This window comes from Polyodon spathula, chromosome 18 (assembly GCF_017654505.1).
Source record: "Polyodon spathula isolate WHYD16114869_AA chromosome 18, ASM1765450v1, whole genome shotgun sequence".
NCBI lineage: Eukaryota > Metazoa > Chordata > Actinopteri > Acipenseriformes > Polyodontidae > Polyodon > Polyodon spathula.
This window is the reverse complement of record NC_054551.1, coordinates 24,112,565-24,127,140: the sequence shown is the minus strand read 5'-3', so window position 1 is coordinate 24,127,140 and position 14,576 is coordinate 24,112,565.

The window sequence follows — 14,576 nt, the reverse complement described above, 5'->3', positions numbered from 1 at the left end:
AATGTGTCCCTTGAATATTATGCATTTTACACCAAACTGGCACGCTTAGCCCTCCAGGTGTTCCACACCTATCCCTCACCAGCAATACAATCAGCAGCATCAATAATTCCACTATAATGTAAATAAAACATTATTATTATGAATTATTATAATTGGTCATTTATCAGATACTTTTATCCAGAGCAAGTTACGGAGACTAGGGGGTGAACCATGCATCACAATTGCTGCTGCAGAGTCACTTCCAATAGGAGCTCGGTTTTACGTCTCATCTGAAGGATGGATTTTCTACTTCAGCAACAATTTGCAAATCTATTCTATTTCTACTTAAAAAAAAAAATTCCACATGACCAAATATATTTTTTCAGTTGGCTATAGCATTATTCTAGCATTTATACTGTAAAAGCATAATTCTCACTAGACTTCAACATGCAAATTCAAATTAGGCTGTATCAATATGTACCGGTAGTACAGTTTCCAAAAGAATATAAAGCAATTTTGTATTCAATACATTGCAATGCTGGGCTAAGTAAACCACTTACAGAAAAGGCACTGTGCTGTGTTAACACCACACCATCTCTACAGTGCGAAGCTAAAAATAAGAATGCCTGATGAGACCAAAGTGATGTAGAGAGAGGGTTATTACAACAGCAATGCAGTCGTGCAGAAAAGCAATGAAAGCTTTGACAAAATATATACCATCAGAGTAAATGCACCAGATGTCAGACATAAATAACCATCACTGTTTTCTGGCAGCTTCAGTATGAGGAGTTGGTTACATTTGATGAGAAATAACAGCCAATTTACAACTCAACTCCATGTCAGCTCTACAGTGCTACAACTTTCACAATACTGCAAAGTTGTTTGCTCAGTCTACTAACAATAGAAATACAGTATAACGGACACCCTGGGTATTGTACTCAAGCTACAGCCTTTCCTAAACGGCAGATTAACACGGCCACACGCGCATGCATGCACACACTCCTATATTTGTGGGGACTTCTCATTAACTCACTATATTTTCATTTACTATTTCTAACTCCACTCACACAAAACTCCACACAGGGTGAAAGTCGACAACAAACTAAATATTTGGATCCTTTTTTTTTTTTTTTTGAAGGCATATTTAGTTCTTAAAAAGGTGTCTTAAAAAGTGGGGACGCCCCTACATTGTTTTTTCAGGAATTACTATCTTTATGGGGACATTTTCTCAAATTTTGTCCATATATTGATAGTAATTCCTGCCCCCCCCCAATCCCACACACACAAACCCCAAGCAAAGGTGTATTTGTATATAAACATGTATGTACGTACAGTACTGTGAAAAAGTATTTGCCCCCTGTCTGATTTTCGGCATTTTTGCATATTTTTGACATTGAACGTTATCAGATCTTCAACCAAAATCTAATATTAGATAAAAGGGACCCTGGGTGAACAAATAACACAAAATGCTGATGTTTATTTATTAAAGCATACAACACCCAATGCCCCCATGTGAAAAAGTAATTGCCCCCTTAGGCTCAATAACTGGTTACGCAACCTTTAGCAGAACTAACTGTAAACAATCGCTTCCTGTAGTTATTGATCAGTCACTCACAGCGCCGTGGAGGAATTTAGGCCCACTCCTTCATGCAGAACTGTTTCAACTCAGTGACATTTGTGGGTTTTCAAGCATAAACTGCTCGTTTCAGGACCTGCCACAACATTTCAGTGGAAGTCAGGTCTGGACTTTGACTAGGCCATTCCAAAACTTTAAATTTCTTGTTCTTCAACCATTCTGATGTAGACTTGCTTGTGTGTTTCGGATCATTGTCTTGCTGCATGACCCAGCTGCGCTTCAGCTTCAGCTCACGGAGGGATGGCATGACATTCTCCTGTGGAATTCTCTGATAGAGCAGAATTCATAGCTCCTTCAATACAAGTTGTCCACGTCCTGATGCAGCAAAGCATCCCCAAATCATGACACTATCACCACCATGCTTGACCACTGGTATGAGGTTCTTTCTGTGAAATGCAGTGTTTGGTTTTCGCCAGACATAAAGGGGCCCATGTTGTCCAAAAAGTTCCACTTTTGACTCATCTCACTCTTGAGGATCATCCAGGTGCTTTTTGGTAAACTTGAGACAAGCATTCATGTTCTTATTGAGCAGTGGTTTCTGCCTTGCTACTCTACCATGAATCCCATTTTTTGCCCAGTGTCTTTCAGATGGTGGAGTCATGAACCACTGACATTAGCCGAGGTGAGAGAGGCCTGCAGATCACTGGATGATTTGTTTAATTATTAAATATAAATGTGTCATATTGTGCAGTGTTTTTGTGACGTGTGCAGAGTCATTCTGACTCATTTCAGTTGTGAGCTCTGTCAGAACAGACCTCAGGAAAACAGAAGTGAATTTCATCACACTGTGCTTGTACTGTATGTTATTTCATTTGTTTGACACTACAACAAATTGCACCTGATGAAAACAGTTGAATTATTCATGTTAAGGTTCAAATGGCTGCACAATTACATTAGTGAGATAAGCTTTGTGTCTACATTTGTAAACATGTCTTGATTATTCAGCATTGTAGTGCTCCAATTTGTTTATTGCATGAAATTTATATTATATACAGTAATATAGAAAACATTTTTTCATACCAAGAGGTTTTAGCACAGTTCCTGTATTTCAACAGCAGATGGCTGTATGGCTCTACCTTGCAGAAAGATCTCAGCGATAAGGGGATTTTTCACCATTTTGCCTTCAGTGTGTGCGTGTGTGAGCTGTGCTCTAGAAGAGACACTAAATGTTGCAAATGCTTTGCGTGCCACTCAAGGGGGGGGGGGGGGGGGAGTTAATGATAACTGTGTGATGTTAAAAAATACGCAGCGGTCCTTATCATATATTAGTTGTATTATACAGTACCATTAAAAATACTTTCCAACCAAGCCATGTGGTTGACAATATGTATTTTAAATACTAGTGTATATTGTAGTACTGCATGTTTTAAACTATTCATGACATAGATTGAGACATAGATTAAAAACTAATGCAGGAACCTAACTAAACACAATGAAAAATAACGTTTAATAATAAACCATTAGTGGATGCTTTGTCTATAATCTGAAAAGAAGAGTCAATTAAACTCTTGCTTGGAACACAAGGCTGTATATGTCATAGATAGAGAAAGTAACTAATACAGTACTTGGCAGCATCACCTGGTGCTCTTCGATGCAGATTATCAACTATTGGACTTGAATTAAAGTTATTAAAACAAATAAAAGAATGAAAGATATTCAGCACAATGCAAGTAGACCCTGTGACACTGGAGTCTTTAAATCAAATCTGCTGTGCTTGAAACCATTTTTCAACTGTTCTAGAGAGGGTAAGGAGGTCTAATTGTGTGAACAGGACCACATCCTAAATAGGGTTGAAAAACGAGAGTATAAATAATAATAATAATAATAATAATAATAATAGAAGTATGACTCCAGTGGCTTTTAAAAGCTTCAAAACCTCTGAAACAACACCAGACATACCTGACAGACAAACCTTCACTATAGCACTAACGTTGCTAAGAGCAGGTCAGTAGTCAAAGTGTTGCTATGACACATACACTCCAGGATTCAAACGTCTTTATTACACAACATGAAAAAGGAACAAGATGTCATATCTAGCCGCTGATCATTTCAAATATGTCTTAGCTCGGAATCTGCTAATAAGGGACAGGGAGACAGTGGCTGTGATGCGTTGCTTTAGAAGTCAGGACAGAAGAATTCTCATTGTCTAGAAGCTATTGTCTGGTTCTTTCATCTAGAACTGTGGCACACTGATGGCTGCCCCACAAGCAAATAAAGAAAGCCAGATAACATAATACATCTTGTTACTTCTTACCGCAATAGCTTACCAGCCAAAACCTTAATTGCGGTTGTAATTAACATTCTTTAGTACTGGATCTTACACAGAAGCTGGTAACTGGTTTACAGTCTTTTTTTAATAATTATTATATATATATATATATATATATATATATATATATATATATATATATATATATATATATATATATATATATATTAGCTCAAAGAGCCAGCTGCCCAACGTTTCGATATGGTGTACATCTCTCTCTCAAGGGAGCATGTGTTTGAATCAAAACATTGGAGGTATTTATAGTTTTTGACGGCATGGCAACGACTTGTTATTGTTTATATTCAATAGCAATAGCAGGGATTCAGCCTATACCCGATACCCTGCAACCAATACTGTCCAATTTGTGTCAAGCACAGAAGTTTAGTGTCATTATGCAAGGTTTTGCTTACTTCTGTTGTTTATTTGATGCTATTTATACATGGCAAGGGGGCTGTATTCTCTCTTGGTGTGTAATTATACAATGCCCATAATAGAAGACCATGTCACCAATTAGGTGCAAGGGCATATTGAGGGTACAACGAAAGCCCAGTGTTAGCTGAACGCAAATTGGAAAAAATAACAGTGTATTAAAATAATGGGTCATGCTTTATTTTAAGGACAGCGTAATAACTATTAACAACCAGCTAATAAACATATTAATATATGTTATTTATTTTTCTGTTAATTGTTAGTTAATATATAATAACACAGCAAAAACTGCAAACATCAGAGCCCAACGGATTATCAATTCACAGTCGATCGTACTATGGTGACCCATTTTGTACAGCAGTATCGGTGCTATGCTTCTCCACCTGTGAGAATCCCCTGCTAGAGGAAACCAAGGTTCGCCACATTATTGTCAGAAGTGGATGCAGGTACCCCAGCATGCACTTGGAAAAGTGTAGCCTGATGAACAAGTCTGATGGCAGATTGAGGCTGGCAGGGGAGAGTGTAGCGTGCACGGGGGTAGGGGTCAGGGCTGGTAGGTGACACAATCTAAGCATGAAGACACAAGCCAGGTATCTGCTCCTACGAGGGAGCCCGGCTCTTTTGTACAGTGGTATTGAAGCTATATCAAAGTAGGTCCCGGGTTCAAGTCGAACCACTGCCTGTGAGAAGCCCCTGCTTGTGGGGACCGAATTTGAATATATTTGAAATCGGTTAAAATTATTACCGTAGTTAAAGCAGGTTGTTATTAGCGGGAGTCTTAACCACGATGTAAAAAAGCGTTCGTGGTTGTAGAGTTTTTAACCTCATCTCAACGACAGGGAACAGAGTCTGTAACAGCAATACATTACACAGCACTGCCCTTTACAATAGTTTATAAATGTATCAAAATGAACAACGTTTGTTAACAGTTAATAAACTAAAAAAGTGGCCCTTAAAATAAAACATGACCAACTAATGTCCATCGAGAACTGCCGAGAGTAGCTAATATTATTATAAACAGACTTCATATTTTACAGTCAGAAGACATACCATAAAAAATCTTCTGAAACTCTTATATATTACTATTCTATTCAACGATCTTATAACTAGCCAGCAATACAAGTTCTCAAGGGTGGCCACCTACCTTGATCTCATTAGAACAGCCTTGTTATGAATGTCATGTTGTGACTGAAAATGTCCTAATAGATCATATGAAATGCATATGTTTTCATCTACTGAAGAATAATAGCTCAGTCACCATTCTGCACCAGTCTGCAGCTCTTGTGTTAAATCTTAGATAAATGTTTTATCAATGTGGTTCAAGTTTATGACAATATAATTTTCTCAGAAGTATCCCAGTCAGTCATAATTTAAGGTCTTCAGAAAGTGACCAGTTCCATTCTTCAAAATATACACATGCAATCTTTAATAGTCCATATACTAGGCCTAGGTTTAAGGTTTAATCCAAGAAATCATACCATGAGAGCCCAGTTCCTCCTAACACAGTGCTGGGACATTGGTTGAGCTCGGCCCTGTAGAGGAGTGGTTCCTAGTGATCCAGCAACACAACTTTACTGTAGGTTCTTTCAAAGGCCTACCATCTGCCTAGGATTCTTGTTTGCCTGGTTTCTGAGGTCTAGGCATGTAAACAACTTTGTTACTGAACAGTCTGGCATTCCCTGAGGAATCCCCAAGTTAGCACCTTGTGTTTAATAATATTAAAGACAACTAAAGTAGGTTTCACACGTTGTAAAACTAAACCTGCTTGGAATGTAAACATTTAGCTCTGTTTTTTTTTTTTTTATCATGTTACTGTAGTTTAAATGGAAATGGGTTGTCAGTACATTTAACTGTGTACTAGTTTGGGTAAAATTATGCACAAATATTTATGTATAGATACAAAAGTGTAAAAAAGTGATAGGAATGAAATTGTATCACGGTAAAGATATGCATCCCAGACATGAATACCAGTACAAGGTATTATGGGCTCCTTTTCCGTGTTCTCTGAGGTTTGTAGGGATAGTACTTGCCTGCTTCTGTGAGGAGCTGTCAAGCAGGTTACCAGGGAATAAGGACTAGATTAGATATTTTTTTCTATAGAATAATACTAAACACTTCAAGCACCTATTATTGACATATTGATGTAAAATGGGCCAAACTGAAATAATAAAACAAATATTGTAGATTTACTCACAAGAGAATAAGACAGCTTTTTTAAATATTGTTTTAATAGGTCGAGAATAGCTGACAGATTTAAAGTTAACTTTGCTCTATTTTAATATGACACTTCACTGTTCAAAGGCATGCAAGTTTCACTGTGTTGACAAGGTGTTCCATGACTCGGGCAGGGCAGGTAAAGAACGGGCCAGTGCAGTGATCCTTTCCAACCCCGAGCTCCCCTCCAGGGTTAACCCCACTATGTCCCAGCTAATGACAAATTTTACAGGCCCATTCTCTAGCAGTGCAGGCTGTCAAGCGTTCATCCACACCATGCCTCAGATCTGCTCCTGCTAGCAAGCTGGAAGCTATGCCATGTAGACCACATGTCAGGAGAGCTGCAGCTGCACATACATCATGCTGGTCATTAGTGGAAGATCAGTCTGGACCTTTGCCCACTGCACTGCACTTTCAGTGAGGGAAAGACTATAAAACCCTAGGCTCTGTCACTCATTGTCATTTAAGCGAGAATCTATCAGGTCTCAGAATGGTCTCTGCCTGCAATGCTATGAATAATGAATGAATCTCAATGCCATACTCAGATATTAATAGGTCTGAAAAGACTGGGAGATGATCTTCGGTGTTAGAAGCATTGCTTTTGGTTACCCATCCTTTAGTTTCTGGATATGCCCCACTGCTTCTTACAAGAATCCTGCATTGAAAACCGTAGCTGTCGATATTCTTTGTGCCACTGTGATGGCAGCGTGTTTTTTTAGGATCAAAGTGATGGTTGTTCATTTTTCTTTCTACAGTTTGTTAGGGAGAGAATCTCACTTTTTTACTTTTAGTAATGTTTGATTAATTAAGGGACTCAACTGACAGGGCAATAGAAAACAAGACAGTAATATTCTTGAGCGTGCATGCTTGTTTCTTTCAGTGGTTTATCCCTCCTGTTCACTGAAGTGGTTTTAAGGAACTGAATGCAACCCTTTTTAAAATTTAAATGAGAATTTTGCTGTGTCTGAAACAACAACTCTCATGATCACTATAATACCTTTATATTGTCAAACCTTAGGGGAAAAACAGGTAAGTTATCAATTAGGACCTAATATCCAGTTAAGAAACAAACAAAAACAAAAACAAAGTTAGTCAGATAATGATAGGAATGGGTGAGGTTTGTTAATTATTAACCAACCAGGCAAAGTGGTTAAATATTGCACCTGCTCAATAAATAAAGAATCTCGAAACTCTCACTGTTTAGACCTATAATGATCCAGAAGAAAACTAAACCAGGTCTGCATACAGAATGACCATGGATCATAACAGTAGTAATTTCCTCTGCGGAAAAGTGGGGATTATGCCATTGATATAAACATTGGCAGGTGTAAATACTGCCACCATGTAATGATTGAAATCAGAACAAACCTAGCCATGCTAGGCATTTCTTTTCATTATAACAACAGCAGCCGTATGTAGACCTGCCACTGTTTAGAGCAATAGGACAGACCCCAGAATGCATCTGATAGATAACTACTGTTAGTCAGTTATTTTTTACTTGTGTTTCGAGACAGATCCCTGATTTAAAATCTTCATATACAGTAGATAATCACTTTGTACACAAAAACAACTATATTTACACATACAAAGCAAATGGCAGCCAATTCAATCAATCTAATGCTACCCTAAGCCTCTGATTACTGTATCTAGGGTTGCATGCTCTTCATTAAAATGTGTCACTCTTCCTTGCATGTTATTTGTATTGTATATTGCTAAATACACAGCAAGAACGCTTTAGAGAGAGCCCACTTTATTTCAGTGGGAGTCAGTCTGTGGCCAGTTCTTCAGGTGGGGTGGAGGCACAGAGATCAAGTGACTGAGCCCCAGGTTATTACAGCAAAGATATCTAAACTGTGACTAAAAGTCAATGACCCCTTTGGCTCCACCACACCGTTTATTGTTTAGTTAGTCAGATGTTTTTTATAGCTTACTCACCCATTAAAATCATGCTGAGTCATAGAAATATACTGTTTATGTATATATGGTTAAACATTTTACAGTTTTTTTTTTCACATCTGTGTTATTTTTCTACAGTGCAATCTAATCACCATGTTGTCTAGGCGTACAAGAGTTGTGGGATGGGTTCTAACAAAGAAAAACAGTGGTATATAAGATGTGGACATAGTAGGCAAAAAATACTATTAAGAAATATATATATATATATATATATATATATATATATATATATATATATATATATATGATATTAATAAGCCAAAAGCCATTCGTGTTCGGAGTTCTGACACTGTGAAAGTATATTCTCTTGGTACCATGGCAACCCAAAAACATCTGACACCAGAAGTGATGAAGGGATTAGGGTTGCAAAAGTAAACAAACACAACCACCAAACACGCTTACATGTTTAAATATTGTAAATAATAATAATAATAATAATAATAATAATAATAATAATAATAATGCAAAGTCAACACACTTTCATCCAGCTTAAATTCCATGTTTAGTAAATAACTTTGGACAAGGTTTACCCTAAAAACCCTAGGCTAGGTGTCACCCTGCCCCCTTTACTTCCGTGGAAAGCAGATAGCACATGTATATTTGTCCCTAAATTCAGGTCCACACAGAAATGAGGTGTTTGATACTTTTATTTGAAAAAAACACGTTGATGAAGAACTGAACAGGAGTATAATACCTCCCCACCCCCCATCCCACCTTGCTAGGACCTTGCAGCATCACATTAGGTTAAACATGTTTTAAATAAAAGGGTATCTATCGATCATACTTGTGCAGTACAAATAAATAATCAAATATACTGCATCATTTATTTAGAATGGCACCATAGCAGTGCATTCTGTGTACTATAAGAAGTAAAATGGTGAAATAATGGAATGAAGTTGACTTGCAACTCTGTAGAGATTCTAATGTAACTTCTGGTGTTAGTCAACATAAAATACTATGATTAGGTTAGGATAGGTCAGCTATATACAGGAAATGTGCTGTTCCCATGCAATAGACCAGCTATTCTGTCTGCAACATCCGATTCAACTTTGGTGTTTAGTTGTGAAAAAAAAAAAAACCAAAAATTGCTTGTAACACTAAGTTCTCCTTTATTTAAAGAAAGCCTTTCCAATACATTCATATTATTTTATATTAATATTCTTTCTTTCTTTGCAATTTTAATTTGAACATTCTGGTGAAAACTCTACTTCGGTAAACAAAGGTAAAAGCATAGGAAAGAATGCTAAATATATAGATACTGTGCCGATATACTATGGGTATTGTTTATAAGGAATACAATAGCATATTCATAGCACATACAAAACAATCAGATTGACCTGCTCTCAAGTACAAACGTTTATTTTATTTTTTTTATCACACTTTTACCAGTTTCCTTGGGGATTTCTTCACATATCAGATTCTTGGCATTTACAACTTACTAGACATCTGCCAACATTTCTTTTGCCGGATAGAAGCTTATTTTGGATCCTGCTGTGTATGCTTCTATACCTTTCTTCATGTGTGGCTGCCAATGCCATTATCCACTTCAGTACATTTATACTGTCACCTGGGAGATACAAGCAAGACTGGATGCAGCATACCCGAACAAGCAGTTTCTATGTTTGCTTTTGTTGTAATACTAAATCCTGCCACTGGAAACTGATTTTCTTTTGTTTGTTTTTTTGTTTGTTTTTTTGTACAATGTTATAGCAAGACAACCACAGGTATCATAAAGCATGAAGTACAATCACTAACATGCCTTTCAAATCACCATGAGAAAAGAATCTGTGACTGGGATAAGCTGAACATCCCCTGTCCCTGAGCCAGACTTACAAAATGCACTGTATGCGTGCAGTGGTAATCTTATTAAAAGTCACAGTGCATGAGAAGTAGTTGTTAGTTCCTTTCTGGAAAAAAAAAAACATGATGCAACTTTTCCAATGGAGCAAGAAAGCTTTGAAAATGATACTTTAGGGTTATTAACTTATATGTTTCCTGGAAATAAAGGTTATTTAATTGGGTTGTTGATCCATCGGCGTCAACACACACTAGGAAACGTTTTTGAAGAAAGCAAATGTACGTTTTCAAATTACATAATTAATTTAAAGAATTTTATTGGTCTCCTACAATCCACTTTCTGTGTTTTTTGTTCAGAAATATTTGATACACTTCTGCTATACTAATGTTGAAAATCTTACAGCGTTTATTTGCCTTTTGAGGGCCCGAAACAAGGAAGATAAACCTTGTTCCAGTTTTACTGGCTTGGCGGGAGGCTGAAACCACAGGACTGAAAGAAATGTGTTCTCTGCCAATTCTAACCCTCTTAAGAATAAAGGTGTTATTAAATTCATTGAAAAAAATCAGCAACCCAGTGTCATCAGATATTAACTCAGTATTTGTATGCCTGTTCTATCCACATGATGTACACACATTACATTGTAGCATTCCACACCTCTAATTATATTTTTATTTAATTATTTTATTTTCATTACTTTAAAAAAAAAAAAGCATGTCAGCAAACACACCTGAAATTAAAATCAGATGCTTCATTTGTTTGTTAAATAACCATGAACTTAGCCAGGAACAAAAATGTATTCATCTGGATTCTGTACTGTTTGTCAGTTGTTTAATATTGTTTCTCAATATCTGTTGTCTAATGTGTGTAACTGCTGCAATGTTTCAGTAAGAGTTTCATTCATGCAAAACTTTATTGAAATCAACTGGCAAAAAAAAAAAAAAAAAAAAGATTTTTAAAATAATTTCTCAGTTAAATCTTTAAGAGGGTCCAGTGCTTCAGAATTGTGTCATAGGTAATTGGAGGTGTTGTTGTTTGTTTGAGAAATCCAAAACTACAACAGCAGTGCTATAGTAGCTACACTTGCTACAGTTAAATTATTATTTTTTCTTTACATTTGATGTTGTCCAGTAAAATAATTTTACAGTAATATGTATATTATTATTATACTATATATATTATTATATTATATATTTATTATTATTATTATTATTATTATTATTATTATTATTATTATTATTATTATTATTTATGTTTTTGTTACAATTTAGTATTTAGATTTACTTTGAATTTATATCCAGTGATTTGAGTATGGAAATCAACTTGACACACATTTGGCTGTGCGGAAAGACCGACTTACGTCACCAAAAGAGACTTTCATTATTGCTGAATTATGTTTACTTAGAAACCAGTGAACACAAAATGTACCCTCTAAGCTGTTTCAGATGTCTCTGTAGAATACTGTGAACTTTAACCTGATGCTCCCTCCTTCCACCCTCCTAGTTTGCCCAACTCAAATCCGTGCAGTGGTTAGGATTCCAGTTGGCCCATAGTACAGAGGACACTGTAGGAAAATTGTTCATGGGGTTTTGTAGAGCAGATTGTTTTGTAAAGGAATACAGTTTAAATAGAATGTCTGTGGTCTCTTGTTCTTTATAAAACAATTCTCGTACAGAATGCATTTCATATGGCAACTAGGAAGGTAAATTGTTGGATTTCTGACATCTGGTAACAGTTTAATTTGTAGGCAACCTGTAAAACATTACAGTCCTTTGACAGCAGGAGTTTAATACACGAATGAGAGTGTTTGATAATCATTGCGAGAGTAGTGTAGACAGTTTGAATAAGGATTGAAATTTTTATAGGAGCAATAGGGAAGACTTTTTTGGCTCTTATAGTGAATGGACGAATAACAAAGATCGTATTTATTTTATTGTCCAGACTAGATATAGCCAGGGTTTGTCCTAAATTGAATCCCCACTGTTGAATTGTGCAAAATTGAAATTTGATTGAAACCACTTATCTGTTAGTTTGGAAAATTATCTTACTATACTGTTTGAGTTATCAGTAATCGTATTGAAATGGTTAACAGCAGGTGAACTGCTGTCTTGGTAATACTTATAAGTAATATATGAAATAAATAAACAGGCAATTAACTGTAGAGGCAGGGGTATCTTATTGACGGTGATATTTTTCAGATACCTCCAGGTTAAAGACACCAAAATGTAAACTGTTTACTTGGAAAATGAAAAATGGCATGTACAGTAATCCAAGCTGTTGTTTATGCACTATGTGGTATTATACTGTATGTATATATTAAGCACCATCACAATTGGTAATGCTGTCCAGTGCCCATTATATATATATATATATATATATATATATATATATATATATATATATATATATATATATATATATATATATATACACACACATTATATATACATATATACATTGGGTTTAGTCTCATAAATTAGCATTGAGTTAGCATTGGGCATCACAAACATAAGGTTTCTTGTTCATATGTTTAAGGCTAATGTTTGTTACTTTATTTCCTCCTCTTCAGACTCGTTACAATGATTCATTTCTCAATTTGTTTTGTAGTTCACTGACACCAATAAACACTGCATATAAATTATGTATAAAGGTTTGTCACACTATATTTTTGTAGACAAGCTGGCACTGCACTTATGCAATAAAACTTAACATTTTCAACAAAATACTCCTTTGTCACTTTGCAGCAAAAACTTAAGAGGATGACGCATACATTAATCTGATTGCACAGACCCTTATCAGGCCATTTTAGCCATACTATATTGATATAGGATCTTAGCATGACCAGTTGCATTATGAATGTATCACATTCCCCACTAAGGCGCTGTGATAACAGCTCTGCAGTTTGTTTGGTCATTGTGATGCTGTTAATAAATGTACTGGAGTCTATTTGCAGTGCTGTTGGCACACTGAAATATGTTAGAATAGAAATAGTGCATCTTTAAGAGATGCTTAATTGAATGTGATAAATGTCATTATTTGGGGCTGGTGATTAGACAATTTATAACTGGCCTGCTTATTAGATATTTCACCTAAATAAATCATGCATAGAAATGACATTATAGGAAACACTTTGGGAAGAATGGTATTTGTATGAAATATAGCAGGGATTAAAAAAATAAAACTCACAAATCTTATTCACCATCGGTACAATGGTGCTCTTACGGTGGACAGTGCATAAATTATGTTTTTAAGAAATAATAGGTCTCCAAGGGCATTTATTTCTATGGATTAAATGTCAGGAATGAAATATTGCATCTTAATTTCACTATGCCCTTCGTGGCAGAATTGAGGAAGTTTCAATGGAGAGCTTAGGGGAAGGTGATTAATTTCACTGCAGTCCTACCAACATACTGAGGTGCAGGCCCTTTATTTTGTAATTTGATTGATAAAGTCAGTGTTTTAATTGCAATAAAACTGCAAACCACTGACATATGTTGCATTTGTATTTTCCCCACCTTGTTGTTTCAGCTTGGCTACACTGAGTCCAGTCTAAGTGTGGTCTGTGACAGTCTTCACCTAAGTATAATTCTTGACCAGTCTTTGTTTTTGTAAGATACATTTTAATCAAAGTGAAAAGGCATTACCTAACTTTCAACTGTGTATTTTTCTACACGGTTTATGAATGTACCCTTTTAATTTTAATAAGTAACAAGCAACATTTAATCTTCTGACTTCCAATATAAGTAATCATTTACCATAGCACTGGCTGCAAGCAAGAATATTATGTATAATAACCACATTTAGCACCAAGAAAAAAACAAAAACAAGTAAAATCTAACATCTTTTGAATGTTTGGTAATTAACTTTAAATGCTCAAATCTCAAAACTATAGTTTTTTTCTGCTCAGCCAGCAGTATAAGCTTTGGTATCATACATTCTTCACCCCTTCACCAACCTCATTGTGAGAGATGAAGCCCACGCAGACCCACCTCCCTGCATCATTGGAGCTCTGCTGCTCGTCTTCAAATGACCTTCCATTGACTGTTGTCAGAGTTCTACTCGGTCCAGTTATCACAGCCCTAAACATATTCCAGCATATGACATATGACAGAATATCACTCTGCAGGTTTAATGTAAGATATAATGTTATACAAGCTTGTAGCTCCGAGCTCCCATGCGTGGCTTTGGAACCAATTGGAAGCAGTCTGGGGATGGTCTTTGTAAAACCTGAGTTTTGGGAGAACCTGAATCCTGTGATCTTCACCAGTTCTTTTTTTAAAATCTCAAACTGGATCTTG